The sequence below is a fragment of the Carettochelys insculpta genome, chromosome 1 (assembly GCF_033958435.1).
Source record: "Carettochelys insculpta isolate YL-2023 chromosome 1, ASM3395843v1, whole genome shotgun sequence".
Classification (NCBI taxonomy): Eukaryota; Metazoa; Chordata; order Testudines; family Carettochelyidae; genus Carettochelys; species Carettochelys insculpta.
This window is the reverse complement of record NC_134137.1, coordinates 205,181,900-205,195,659: the sequence shown is the minus strand read 5'-3', so window position 1 is coordinate 205,195,659 and position 13,760 is coordinate 205,181,900. Positions and strand designations below refer to the sequence as shown.

Genomic DNA, 13,760 nt, shown 5'->3' with positions numbered 1-13,760 from the left:
TATGACCATACAGAAAAGGTAAAACACAAATCTACAAAAGGGTCTAGTTTCCTTTTTTTGATAAGAAAGATTTATTAGGGATAGCTAGTGCCACTGATTTGGTATTATGTAAGCATGGTCACATGTCAAGGCACAATTCAAGAACAGAGCTTCAACTGTTAAGAAACACAAACTTCAAAACACTAACCGTATAGTACCAACTACAAAAGGGGGGAGCATGTTCTTGCCTGAATTACATTGTACGAACATTCACTAAAGTCTATTAGATCTTCACAGATTGTGAGCAAGTGCAGAATTTAATCTCAAAAAGAGAAAAAACAGAAGGTTTAGCAACCAATTAAGCTGACTTTTTTTTAAATATTACATAGAATCACAGGACTGGAAGGGACCTCAGGAGGTCATCTAGTCCAACTCCCTGCTTTAAGCAGGATCAATCCCCACTAAGTCATCCCAGCCAGGACCTTGTCCAGCCGGGACTCAAGTGATGGAGAATCCACCTCACCTCATTTCTGAATGATTCCATTGAGTGTTTTTGAAAAAAGCTTTCATTTGGCCTCACCTCTGCCCATCTTACTGAAGTCCAATTATCATCAGCTACGGCGTACAAATTAGATTTAGTTTGCATCAGTAGTACTGTCCTTAATCCACTTTCAAACATATCTCGGATTCTAAAACAGTCCATGGCTAAATATAAACTCCCTTTGCATTCTTGATCACTGATAAGGTTACAAGCACTTGAGTTTTAAGCTGAAGTAAACAGTGTCACAGCGACAAACTCACTTGTTTACCAAGTCACTGTTTGATATTTGGCAGGTTTTATGCATGCAAAAAGTACAATTCAATTTTACTTTTTAACTTAAATAAAAGAGCCAACTGTACATCTTTACAAAACTGAGGTGTTAAAGTGGCAGACTTTGTCATCAACCACATCATCATCCATACATTCTTACTAGCTTACTTTATCTGTATGAATGGCCTGTGAAAGAAATGGGGTCAACAGCCACTGCGGGTCCCGGGGGACAAGGTGGGAAGACGACCCCGTTCTGTGCACCAGAAGGGGTGGAAGTAAGAACAGTCAGTCCTTAGTGCTGCTCAGACTGCAGTTCCACCCCCTCCACAGCTTTGTGGAGCACCACCTGAAAGGGGCCCAGAACTCCAGCCGTCACCACTTCCAAAGTAGCAATGGAGGCCACCTGAACTCCAGGCCCCTTTAAAACACTGGATCCCTGTGCAACTGCTCACTTTCCCTCTTTCCCCTCCCACCGGCAGGCCTGCTTTATGCATTATAGTAAGCATACAACAGTTGCAACAAACTACTTGCTATGGAAAGTGAGAACCTCACAATTTCTTATACCAATTACGTAGCAATCATTGATAGATTTTGGAGGAAACTGTCATTAGCTGTGTCTACACGTGCACGCTACTTCGAAGTAGCAGCACTAACTTCGAAATAGCGCCCGTCGCGGCTACACGCGTCGGGCGCTATTTCGAAGTTAACTTCGACGTTAGGCGGTGAGACGTCGAAGTCGCTAACCTCATGAGGGGATGGGAATAGCGCCCTACTTCGACGTTCAATGTCGAAGTAGGGACCGTGTAGATGATCCGCGTCCCGCAACGTCGAAATTGCCGGGTCCTCCATGGCGGCCATCAGCTGGGGGGTTGAGAGATGCTCTCTCTCCAGCCCCTGCGGGGCTCTATGGTCACCGTGGGCAGCAGCCCTTAGCCCAGGGCTTCTGGCTGCTGCTGCGGCAGCTGGGGATCCATGCTGCAGGCACAGGGTCTGCAACCAGTTGTCGAATCTGTGGATCTTGTGTTGTTTAGTGCAACTGTGTCTGGGAGGGGCCCTTTAAGGGAGTGGCTTGCTGTTGAGTCCACCCTGTGACCCTGTCTGCAGCTGTGCCTGGCACCCTTATTTCGATGTGTGCTACTTTGGCGTGTAGACGTACCCTCGCAGCGCCTATTTCGATGTGGTGCCGCGCAACGTCGAAGTTGAACATCGACGTTGCCAGCCCTGGAGGACGTGTAGACGTTATTCATCGAAATAGCCTATTTCGATGTTGGCTTCACGTGTAGACGCAGCCATTGTGACCAAGCTGAAGGAGGAGGAAAAAAAATAGAAAGGTGAACTCAATATTGGTATAGAACGGTACAGCTTATTCAGGAAGAAAAAGGTGAGGTAAACAGGGAGGAGGTGTTACATTATATATTGGAAATGCACACACCTTGACTGAGGTGGAAATGGACACATGAGACAGTAATGTTGAGAGTGTTTGGGTTAGGATAAAAGAGATAAAAAAATAAGGGTGATATTATGCTAGGGATCTACAACAGACCATTTGCCCAGGTGGAAGATGTGAATGACGTTTTTTCTAAGCAACTAACAAAATCATCCACAGTGCAAGATTTGGTGGTAATGGGGGACTTTAACTATACAGACATATATTGGGAAGCTAACATAGCAAGGCAGAAATTATCCAGTAAGTTCTTGGATTGCACTGAAGGCAATTTATTTCAGAAGTCGGAAGAAGCTACTGGGGGAGAAGCAGTTCTAGACATGATTTTAACAAAATAGGGAGGAACTGGTTCAGAATTTGAAAGTGGAGGGCAGCCTGGGAGAATGTGACCATGAAGTCATAGAGTTCATGATTCTAAAACATGGTAGAAGGGAGAACTGCAAAATAGAGACAATGAATTTCAGGAAGGCAGATTCTGGTAGGTAAACTGGTAAGGTCAGGTCCCACGGGAAGCAAGACTAAGAAAGAAAATGACTGACGAGAGCTGACAGTTTTTCAAAGAAACATTATTAAATGCCCAAAAGCAAGCTATTCCACCATGTAGGAAAGATAGAAAGTGTGGCAAAAGACCACCTTGGCTTACCCAGAAGACCTTGAATGATCTCAAAAACAAAAAGGAATCATATAAAAAGTGGAATCTAGAACAAATTACAAAGGATGAATATCAGCAAACAATAGAGATGCAAGGGCAAGATTAGAGAGGCAAAGGCACAAAATAAGCCTAAACTAGCTAAAGACATAAAAAGTAACAAGACGAGGTTCTATAAATATATTAGAAGCAAAAAAGATGACCAAGGACAGGGTAGGCCAACTGCTCAGTGAGGAGGAAAAAATCATTTCAGAAAACTTGGAAATGGCAGAGGTGCTTAATGACTTCTTTGTTTTGGTCTTCATCAAGAAGTTTGAGCAAGGAATGCTTAATACAGGGAATGCTAGTGGGAAGGGGATAGGTTTAGCACATAAAATAAAAGAGCAAGTTAAAAATTACTTAGAAAAAGTTAGGAGTCTGCAAATCATCAGGACTTGATGAAATGCATCCTAAAATAGTCAAGGAGCTGATAGAGGAGGTATCTGAGCCTTTTGCTATCATCTTTGAAAAGTCATAGAAGTCTAGGTAGATTCCAGATGACTGGAAAAGGAAAAATATATAAAAAGGGGAATAAGAGCAATGCAGGGAATTACAGACCAGTCAATTTAACTTCTGTGCCAGGAAAGACAATGGAGCAAGTACTTAAGGAATTCATCTGCAAACATTTGGAAGAAATTAAGGTAATATATAACAGCCAGCATGGATGTGTAAAGAAAATATCATGTGAAACCAATCCGATAGCTCTCTTTGATAATATAAGAAGTCTTGTGGATAAGGGAGAAGCGGCAGATGTGGTATACCTAGGAATTTAGTAGGGCATTTGATATGGCCTCACATGATCTTATCAATTTACTGGGCTAATACAACTTAGATGGGGCTTCTATAAGGGTGGGTGCATAACTGGCTGGATAACCTTTCTCAGAGGGTTGTTATTAATGGTTCACAATCATGCTGGAAGGGCATAACAAGTGGGGTTCCACAGGGATCTGTTTTAGGACTGGTTCTGTTCGGTATCTTCATCAACTATTTAGATATTGGCACAGAGAATATGCTTAGTAAATTTACAGGTGATGATACCAAGCTGGGAGGAGTTGCGAATGCGTTGGAGAATAGGGTCATAATTCAAAATGATCGGGACAAACTAGACAAGTGGTCTGAGGAAAACAGGATGACATTTAACACGCACAAATGCAAAGTACTACACTTAGGAAGTAATCAGTTTCACACATACAAAATGGAAAGCAACTGTCTAGCAAGGAGTACTGCAGAAAGGCATCTAGGGGTCATAGCGGACCATAAGCTAAATAAGAGTCAATGGTGTGACACTGTTGCAAAAAAATACTTCCTAGAATCATGTTTACTTTAACAGGGATGTTGTGAGTAACACATACAAAGTCATTCTTCCACTCTACTCTGCATTGATTAGACCCCATCTGGACTATTGTGTCCAGTTTTGGACACCACATTTCAAGAGGGGTGTGGAGAAATTGGAGAAGGTTAAGAGAAGAGCAACAAGAATAATTAAAGGTCTAAAGAACATGAGCTATGAGGAAAGACTGAAAAAACTGGGCGTGTTTAGTTTGGAAAAAGAGAAGACTGAGAAGTGACATGATAGGGGTTTTCAAGTACCTAAAAGAGTGTTACAAGGAGGAAGGAGAAAAATTCTTCTTCTTGGTCTCGGAGGACAGGACAAGAAGCATTGGGCTTAAACTGCAGCAAGGGAGGTTTAAGCCGGACATTAGGAAAAAACCTCTTAACTGTCAAGGTGGTTAAACACTGGAATAAATTGCCTAGGAAGGTTGTGGAATCTCCATCGCCGGAGATATTTAAGAGCAGGTTAGACAGATATCTATCAGGGATGGTCTAGACAGTACGTGGTCCTGATGTGAGGGCAGGGGACTGGACTCTATGACCTCTTGAGGTTCCTTTCCTTTCTAGTGCTCTATGATTCTATGATTGCAGCAGAGTCAAGCTGAACTTACAGTTACTTTCTAACAAAAATGGAGAAGACCAGCACAATATACTAAAAAGAATAATAAGGTCATGCAAAATATCTTCTCCATTTTCTTTATTACTGATGTTAACTTCATTGGTTAATTTCATACAGAGCTGGCAGGGTCTACATGTGTGAACTGAGCACTGCCTCTGAAACAAAGGTAGGAAAGGACAACCCTCTTGTGACATATGCTAAGTCTATACTAGGGAAATAAGTCGATTTCAGATATGCAATTCTTGCTATGGCATATTGGAATTGATTTATTTCCTTAGTATAGATATAAATGCCTATACTCTCCCATTGACCTCCCTTACGCCACATGATAGTGTGGAGTACAGGGTCGACTGACAACCCCAGAGAAACTGATTTTGCATGTCTAACCAGACACACAAAAATCAAACTCTGGAAGATCTTAACAGAACTATAGACATAACTCCAGACAAACCTGTTGACCAGACAGCAGCAGCACTAGTGCTGCCATGAAAAGAAATTCAGTTCAGCTCTCATGATTGCCATGGTTTAAAGACCTGTATGTTTCAGATAAATGAAAGGGGAAAAGATTCACACAGAGAAAAATAAAGGGCTTATTAAAGGCCCAATAAGGACCAAGCTCTAGATTTAATGATCCATACTAGTAGCTCCCCATTCATACTCAGCTCTTGCCGATACTTGGGAACACTCAAGATTTAGCAATCTGTACAGCTGCACTTGTGCTCAGCATGCTGTGAAGACAACGGCAGAAAATAAAAGATGAAAGCACCTTAGAAACTGCCTCATCCTCCAATATGAGTCTGGCAGAGCCATCATGTCTGCAGCAGGAGACAGCTTAGGACTCATTATAAGATGAAGGAGCAACTAAACTATGAAGCTGTCAAACATGAACAGCAAGTTACAGAAAATTACATGCAAAGCAAATAGGCTCTCTTAGGAAAAAAGCTCTTTAAAAGGTATTTATGACAGATATGGTTGAAGGACATAGATTCTAATGATGCACTTTTGGTAAAAGTTTCCAGCCTTTTGCTTGAGACTCTTCAGATGCTGAAATACATGAAGCAAAATATATTCACATCTCAGAACTGCATAGTCTTTGGGCAGGATATTCTCAAGGCTGCTCCTATACACTAGCCCATTACTGCTGGTCATTTACAGTTCTACAAGTAGAACTGAAAATACAAACCTTTTCAAAATAAAATGAGCCTCAGCCCAAACAGTCCACCTTGAAGACAGGCAGGAGGAACAGGCACTACTGCCTGACCCAGCCACCCAACCTGGGGATAGGCAATGAGGGCTGGGAGCCACAGCCCAAACTGGAGGGCAGGTGCAGGGCTGGGAGTCACAGCCTGACCCTATCCACTCACCTGGGGAGAGATGGGGCAGGAGAAGCAGGGAGATGGCACCATGGGGGGAAAACATAACCTTGTAGACCTGAGCAATGCCAGGTACATCTGCTAGTTCAAGAATGTATCACCACTGAGCTAGTATTCTGGGCACATGTCAAAGAGCAGCAGAGGAGACTACACATCAGGTCTAATACCAGTCACATTAAAATAGCAGTCAATCATTTTGGCCCTTGTAAACCAACAGCAAAGAAGCTTATGTTTCAAAGAGCAATTAATTTGCCAGAAGTATATGAAAAAAAAAAAAACAAAGCACCTCTCTCCTCACATCGGTTTGTATTATGTATATCACATTTTTATTCAAATTAATGCCAATGTGAAACGTGAAGAATGTAAAGAAATGAAAAATTAGCACTGTTATACTGGGATGTAAAACTAACTACATTATGGGCAGCATTCCCTGTAAGCTGTGCACTTATGCATTCCGCCAAATCCCCGTGCCATCCCCCGCAACCTCCAGCAGATTAGCAGAGTTCCCACAGCTATGTTTTGTTTCTACTGATGGTGCACATTTGCATATACAGTAGGGTCTCAACATCTGAAAGGGTTCCATATTCAGAACCCTCGCAGAATGTTGATTTTTGCAAAAATGGGGTCCCTGCTGCTGCCGCTCTCTCCACCACCCGGAGCCCTGGGTGGGGCAGCACCTGCCATTGCTCTGGCCCCAGAACCCTGAGGAAGCAGCAGCTGTCTGTACTCCCCCTCAGCCCCAGGGAAGCAGCATTCATGAATAACTGAATTTGCGAATGTCACACTTGCAAATGTCGAGACCTTACTGTATGTCAACGCACATAAAAAGGTATTCCACATATGGATGGGAAAAAATCCACGCACGTATGGAAAAGATTAAGTACCACCCACAATCAGTGTTCTCTCTATAGTCCAACATAGCAACAGAACTATAAAGGTGGTCTTTGACCCTGGACTACTTTCAAATTCTACAAAACTAAATTGCACATTTTTCCTGTTATTTACACACACACGCACTGTTCACCAGTTCTTTTCCTCAGTCTATATTTTCTTAGTGTCTTATTTTTTCACCTCTATTTTATTTTTTGTGTGAGAACTGATACCTCAATTCTCCATTCTCATTGTGTTGTGTGCAATATATCTCAGGCAGAACTTGATATCCAAGAGTGATGCTCAGTTCTTTTAATACACTTTCTTATTTTAACCAAGAGTGTGACAAGCCTCTATCACAGAAGATTTCACAACTGGCTGAATCTATACATGGGCCCTAATCTCACAGATGCACCCTGTTTCAGCCTAACCAAACGAACAGCACAGTAATATTGGTATTAGGCTGTAATCAGGTTCTATCACAGTTCTTTACTATATACACAGAACCAACTAACATGAACCCCATCTACATTGCTTGTTTATTTTTTCTCCAAAAACAGCACTTCAGGAACAGCAAGTCACTGCCATTATGCAAATGAGGGATGAGATACATAAATCAGTGTCTCATTTGTATTTCCAATCAGCTGCATTTGCATTCCCCTTCCAGAAAGAGAATGTAATGTAGACACAGTCCATATGTAAACTGGATGGCAATCCCTCTTATTTCTCAGGTTTATCTTCAGTTCTCTCTCTGGCACCAGTAACTGAACTATTACCATATAGCTGCCCAGATCTGAACATAGTGCATGGAACTTCAAGTATTACAGTTGTTATTTCAAAGACCTCAAGACATGCAAATTCCAACAGCCACCAAGGCACAATTGAAATACGCAAGTCTCCCTCTGGCCAAAAAAAAAAAGATGCCTTCAAGTACAGAATTTAATTGAATTTTTTTTTTTTTTTTTTTTTTTTTTTTTAAAAAAAGCCCCCAAATCATGAGGTTTTTCAGCACACCCACAATATCTGGCAGTCTTAAAAATTACCGATTAGTAAGAAGCAAAGAAGTATGAAAGAAAAAGGTAATACTTTTTAATATTAGAAGTAAGGGAGAGTTATTTTGTTTGCTGCTGTGCCCAATGATATGCCACACATTGCTAAGAATCCCTCTGAACAATAAACCAGTAATAAAATCCTTTTCATAAAATATTTTAGTATTTCAGTATATGGATTTGTTGTGAATTATCACTGATGCCAAACAGTTTATACAAAAAAGGATTTCATTAGACTTTGAAATGATTTTCAGCAGCACAATCCCTCTCACAGAAAAGCAAGTACCAATATTCCGTATTACTAGGGTCTAACTCATTATGGATCTATTTTCCTTTTTGCAAGACAACACTGCTGCTAATTCTTCATTAAAGATTCTGAAATAGACCAGATATCACATTTAGATAGTTACTTTCATTTAGAAGATGTGAAACATATGTAAGCATTTTAAAGTATCAGTCTGTTAGACACACTGAATTCATTTATCACTAAAATGCTATCACTGTCATCTCTTTCACAATGCACTTCACAATATTGCACACGAACAATGAATTGTGTAAGTCTAGTGGTAGCGAAGAATATTGCATCCAATCAAAACTGCAGAGGGACTTCAAGCAGAGTAATTATCCAAAAAGGAATTTGAGTACAATGATTTACTGTTCTACATTTGCAAAAGAACCACAAGATCTTTCATAAACTGAAAGTGGCAAGATTAGAGTGGAGGCAAGGCTTTGAGCCAGGCCTAGCCAGCCCAGCAGCCTTACAAGAAAGCGGCCACAGAAAACACTATGAGCAGAGAACAGGCATACCTAACAAGGAGTTTACCTGGGAGTTCCCCTGGAGGGTGAGCCCAGGCCAGTTGTCCCTGTCTTATAAATTTGTTTCGCTTGTGCCCTTCAAGGCAGCACTAGAAACAACTAGGCGAAGTCTCTGAAGAGAGGGGAATAATGTATGGTGACATGGCTGCTGAGAAGTCTGCCGTTGTGACCTGCATGGCACGTGCCATGTTTGTCTTCCTCCCAGACAAGAGGAAGAATTCTGTACATCCCAAGGGCAAGCTTGTTGCCATTTCGGAAAAGAAGGTTAAAGGACTTGAGGCGCAAACATCAACCCTTAGGTCCACCAAAGAAGGTGAAGACTTTCTGGACAGAATTCACCATTTAGAAATGCAGGAACATGAGGCTTTTCAAAATGAGGATGAGAACTGGAAGCATGTTACCTCCAGGAGAAGAAAACCAATTCAGGTCTCTCCAACTCCAGTGGTGATAAGCAACCACTTTCAGCCTCTCTGCACAGGTGATACAGTGGAGATAGCTGGGGCAGATACCTCACAGGGAATGAAAAAGAAGACAACCCCATGGATTGTCAGCCATGGGATGCACAGTCCCGAGGATGGGGGAATCCAAGAAATACGAACTGATTGGAAAAATGGAGCCCTGGTGGGATGACTCGCATAACTGGAGCATGGTCATGGAACGATAAACTGTTTAGGAAGAACAGACAGGGAGGAAAAGGAGGAGGAGTTGTGCTCTATGTGCGGGAACATTATGATTGCTCAGAGCTCCAGTATAAGGAGGGAGAAAAGCCAGTTGATTGTCTTTGGGTTAAGCTTAGAGGTGGAAGCAACAGAGATGATGCAGTTGGTGTCTGCTATAGACCACCAGAAGTTCCCAAACCACAGGCTCTGGTTCTCATGGGAGACTTTAATCATTCAGACGTTTGTTGGGAGACCAAAACAGCAGTGCACAGACAACCCAGGAAGTTTTTGGAGAACGCTGGATCCGAGTAGGGGCCATGTACAACTTGATCGGCTGCTCACAAACAGGGAAGAACTAGTAGGAGAAATAGAAGTGAGTGGCAATCTGGGCTGCAGTGATCATGAGATGGTAGATTTCAGAATCCTGACTAAAGGCAGAAAGGTGAGCAGTAATATCCAGACCCTTGATTTCAAAAGAGCAGACTTCGACTCCCTCAGGGTACTAAGGAGCAGAATCCGTTGGAAAACAGAGATGAAGGGGGAAAGAGTTCAGGAGAAATGGTGATATTTCAAAGAAGTCTTGCTGAAGGCACAGGAACAAATAATCCCTCTGCACAGTAAGACATGCAAATATGGTAAGCAACCAGCTTGGCTTAACAGGGAAATACTTAGTCAGCTTAAACTCAAAAAGGATGCATGTAAGAAGTGGAAACTTGGACAGATGACGAAGGGGGCGTAGAAACATATGTCTGGAAAACACCAGGCAGTAATCAGGACAGCAACGGCACAGTTGGAACTGCAGGGGATGTGAAGGTTAATAACAAGGGTTTCTACAGGCATGTTAAAAATAAGAGGGTTGTCAGGGAAGGTGTGGAGCTGTTGCTGGATGAGAAAGATAACCTAGAGACAGATGATGTAAGAAAAGCTGTAGTACTCAATGCTTTTTTTGCCTCGGTCTTCGCAGGCAAGGACAGCTCCCACACTACGGTGCTAGACAATGCAGTATAGGAAGGTGGAGGGCAGCCATCGGTGGGGACGGAACGAGTTAAGAGCTACTGAGAAAACCTAGATGTATATAAATCCATAGGTCTGGATTTAATGCTCCCAAGGGTACTGAGGGAACTGACAGATGTCATTGATGAACCTTTGGCCATTATCTTGAACACTCTTGGAGATTGGGAGAGACTCCAGATGATTGGTCTATCGATCCCTGGATTGTCCTTTTCTCCTTTGTTAAGATGAGCGCTATGTTTGCCTTTTTCCAGTCAGCCTTACCTCAGTACCTGGGAAAATAATGGAAGGCATCCTCCAGAAATCTATTTTGGAGCACTTGGAAGAGGGGAAAGTGACCAAAAGTAGACAACATGGATTCACCAGGGGCAAGTCCTGCCTCACCAATCTGATTAGCTTCTATGACGAGGTAACAGGCTCTGTGGACTTGGGGAAGTCAGTGGATGGGATATACCTTGACTTCAGCAAAGCTTTTGATACCGTCTCCCACAGCATTCTTGCCCATAAAATTAAGGAAATGCAGATTCGATCCTTGGACTATAAGATGGATGGAAAGCTAGATTGACAGTCAGGCCCAATGGGTAGTGGTCAATGGCTCTATATCTGGATGACTGTCGGTTTCAAGCGGAGTGCCCCAAGGCTCAGTTCTGGGGCTGGTGTTGTTCATCATCCTTATTAATGACCTGGATGAAAGACTGGATTGTACCCTCAGCAAGTTTGCAGGTGACACCAAGCTTGGGGGAGAGGTAGATAATTTGGAGGGTAGAGATAGGATCCAGAGTGACCTGGATAAATTGGAGGACTGGGTCAAAACAAATCTGATGTGGTTCAACAAGGAGAAGTGTAGAGTCCTGCATCTGGGAAGGAAGAATCCCAAGCATTGTTAAAAGCTGGGGACTGACTAGCTAAAGCAGCAGTATAGGAGAAAGGGACCTAGGGATTATAGTGGATGAAAGGTTGGTTATGAGAGAACAGTGTGCCCTTGTAGCCAAGAAGGCTAAAGGCATATTGGGGTGCATTAGGAGGAGCATTTCAATCAGATCTAGAGAGGTTGTTGTTCCCTTCTATTTCACACTGGTGAGACCACATCTGGAGTATTGTGTCCAGTTTTGGGCACCCCAGTATAGAAAGGATGTGGATGTGCTGGAGCAGGTTCAGTGGAGGGCAACAAAAATAATTAAGGAGCTGGAGCACATTACCTATGAGTGGAGGCTGAGGGATCTGGGCTTATTTCATTTGCACAAGAGAAGACTGGGGGTAATTTAACAGTAGCCTTCAGCTTTTAGAAGGGGTGGTCTAAAAGGGATGGAGAGAAACTGTTCTCACTGGTGACAGACAGCAGAACAAGGGGTAATTGTCTGAAGTTACAGAAGGAAAGGGGTAGGTTGGATACTAGAAAAAAATACTTCCCCAGGGGGTGGTGAAGCACTGCCTAGGGAGGTGGTAGAATCTCCATCCCTGGAGGTTTTTAAGTCCCAGCTTGACATAGTCATGGCTGGGATGACTTAGTTGGGGTTGATCCTGCTTGGGGCAGGGGGCTGGACTCAATGACCTCTTGAGGTCCCTTCCAGCTCTCCAGTTCTATGATTCCATCATCTCTGTTTCATATCTCCCTTGAGGTTTTTAAGTCCTGGCTTGACAAGGTCCTGGCTGGGAAAACTTAGTGGGGGTTGATCCTGCTTGAAGCAGGGGGCTGCACTACATGACCTCCTGAGGTCCCTTCCAGTCCTATGATTCTGTGATCTCATCAAAGTGATGGCACCTCCAGAAGCGTAATTTCATCTACTAGGACACTGGCAAAGTGGACTCAGATGAGAGTATGCCACCAAATCAATTACCAATAACTTCTTCCAGCACCTTGGTCTTTTTTTGCAGATCTCAAATGTGAGCATTGAGCCTAATTAAATTATAATGCTGACAGAATCAGAGCTGGACACATAACTGGAGTGATATGATGGGGCTTGACTGTCCCCTCTAACTGCAGATGGAATCCACAGATAGAGGCATTTCCTCCTCACACATCCACAAATCCTCCTCCCAATAGCCCCTCTTTCAGAATTCCATCAGGAGTTTTATAGGACTTCACAAGGGCACAATGTGTGCAATTATTTGTAAGTGTTTCAAGATCAACCTCGGTTTCCTGGTACACCTAAATTCCTCCAATGGGAAATCTACATAGGACAGTATAGAGTAACACATGTATCTTTGTTAAGCCAGCTACTGTAACAACTCCACCTATCAACCTAAAGTGGTAAAGATGAACCAGAGATGCCAATCACCATAAGGCGGTATGTGTCATTTGACTGCCAACTCATTACTAGGATTTTTTAGAACAAGACAAGTGGCATTTTAACTAAAAATTAAGAGGGCAAGGATTAAAGATTGCACCATGCTTCAGTCTTTCATTAGACAGTAGATTACATGGAAATTAAAGTTCTGTTACATCATATACATATCATACACACAGCTTGCATGATATTACCAAGAGTTTTTGCAACATATTAACAATGGGCTGTTGAGGCAAGGGGAAGAAACAGATGATCCTTCTTTGTTTGGATTGTTTCCCCAAAACAGCATCAACAGATTTACAAAAAATTGCACTCGGGGCCTGATGCCTCAACCTATTACTCTACAGACAAGTCAAAGCATGTTACTTTTAAATACAACAACTAAAGAACAGAGTTCTAAGAGACTATCAGAGTGGTAGACTGGATGATCAGATGATCCTTAGAAGATTACTGAGATTTTCACAACTATTTCAGTCTAGATCACTATGGACCAATAATCATTGCCACTTGCTCGCTGTCTGGGCATGACCTATATGCATTTGTGGTCTAATTCCAGTTTCCTGTTGAACATGTGCCCACCCTGTAATTACACCAGTAAAGCAGATGTCCTTTTTATTCAGATCAGTTTTACCAGAGACCAAAAGGTGACTGAAGCATAAAAAAATATCATCTTGGTTAGCAATAATATATATATTTTAGTACAAGACCAAGCAGGTGTGTCAATGACTTAAAGATGATGAACATAATTTATTTTAAACAAAATTCTGAGTACATTTCAAACATGTCCTGGGTAATATTTCCTCTAATCTTTTCATACAGGC

The 13,760-nt window shown here is 42.4% G+C and overlaps 1 protein-coding gene across 5 annotated transcripts in view; it reads right to left on the bottom strand.

Moving 5' to 3' along the window:
* The window catches only part of DCAF6 (DDB1 and CUL4 associated factor 6), a 159,582-nt gene that overhangs the window by 144,831 nt on the left and 991 nt on the right, over positions 1-13,760 (bottom strand). The window lies entirely within an intron of this gene.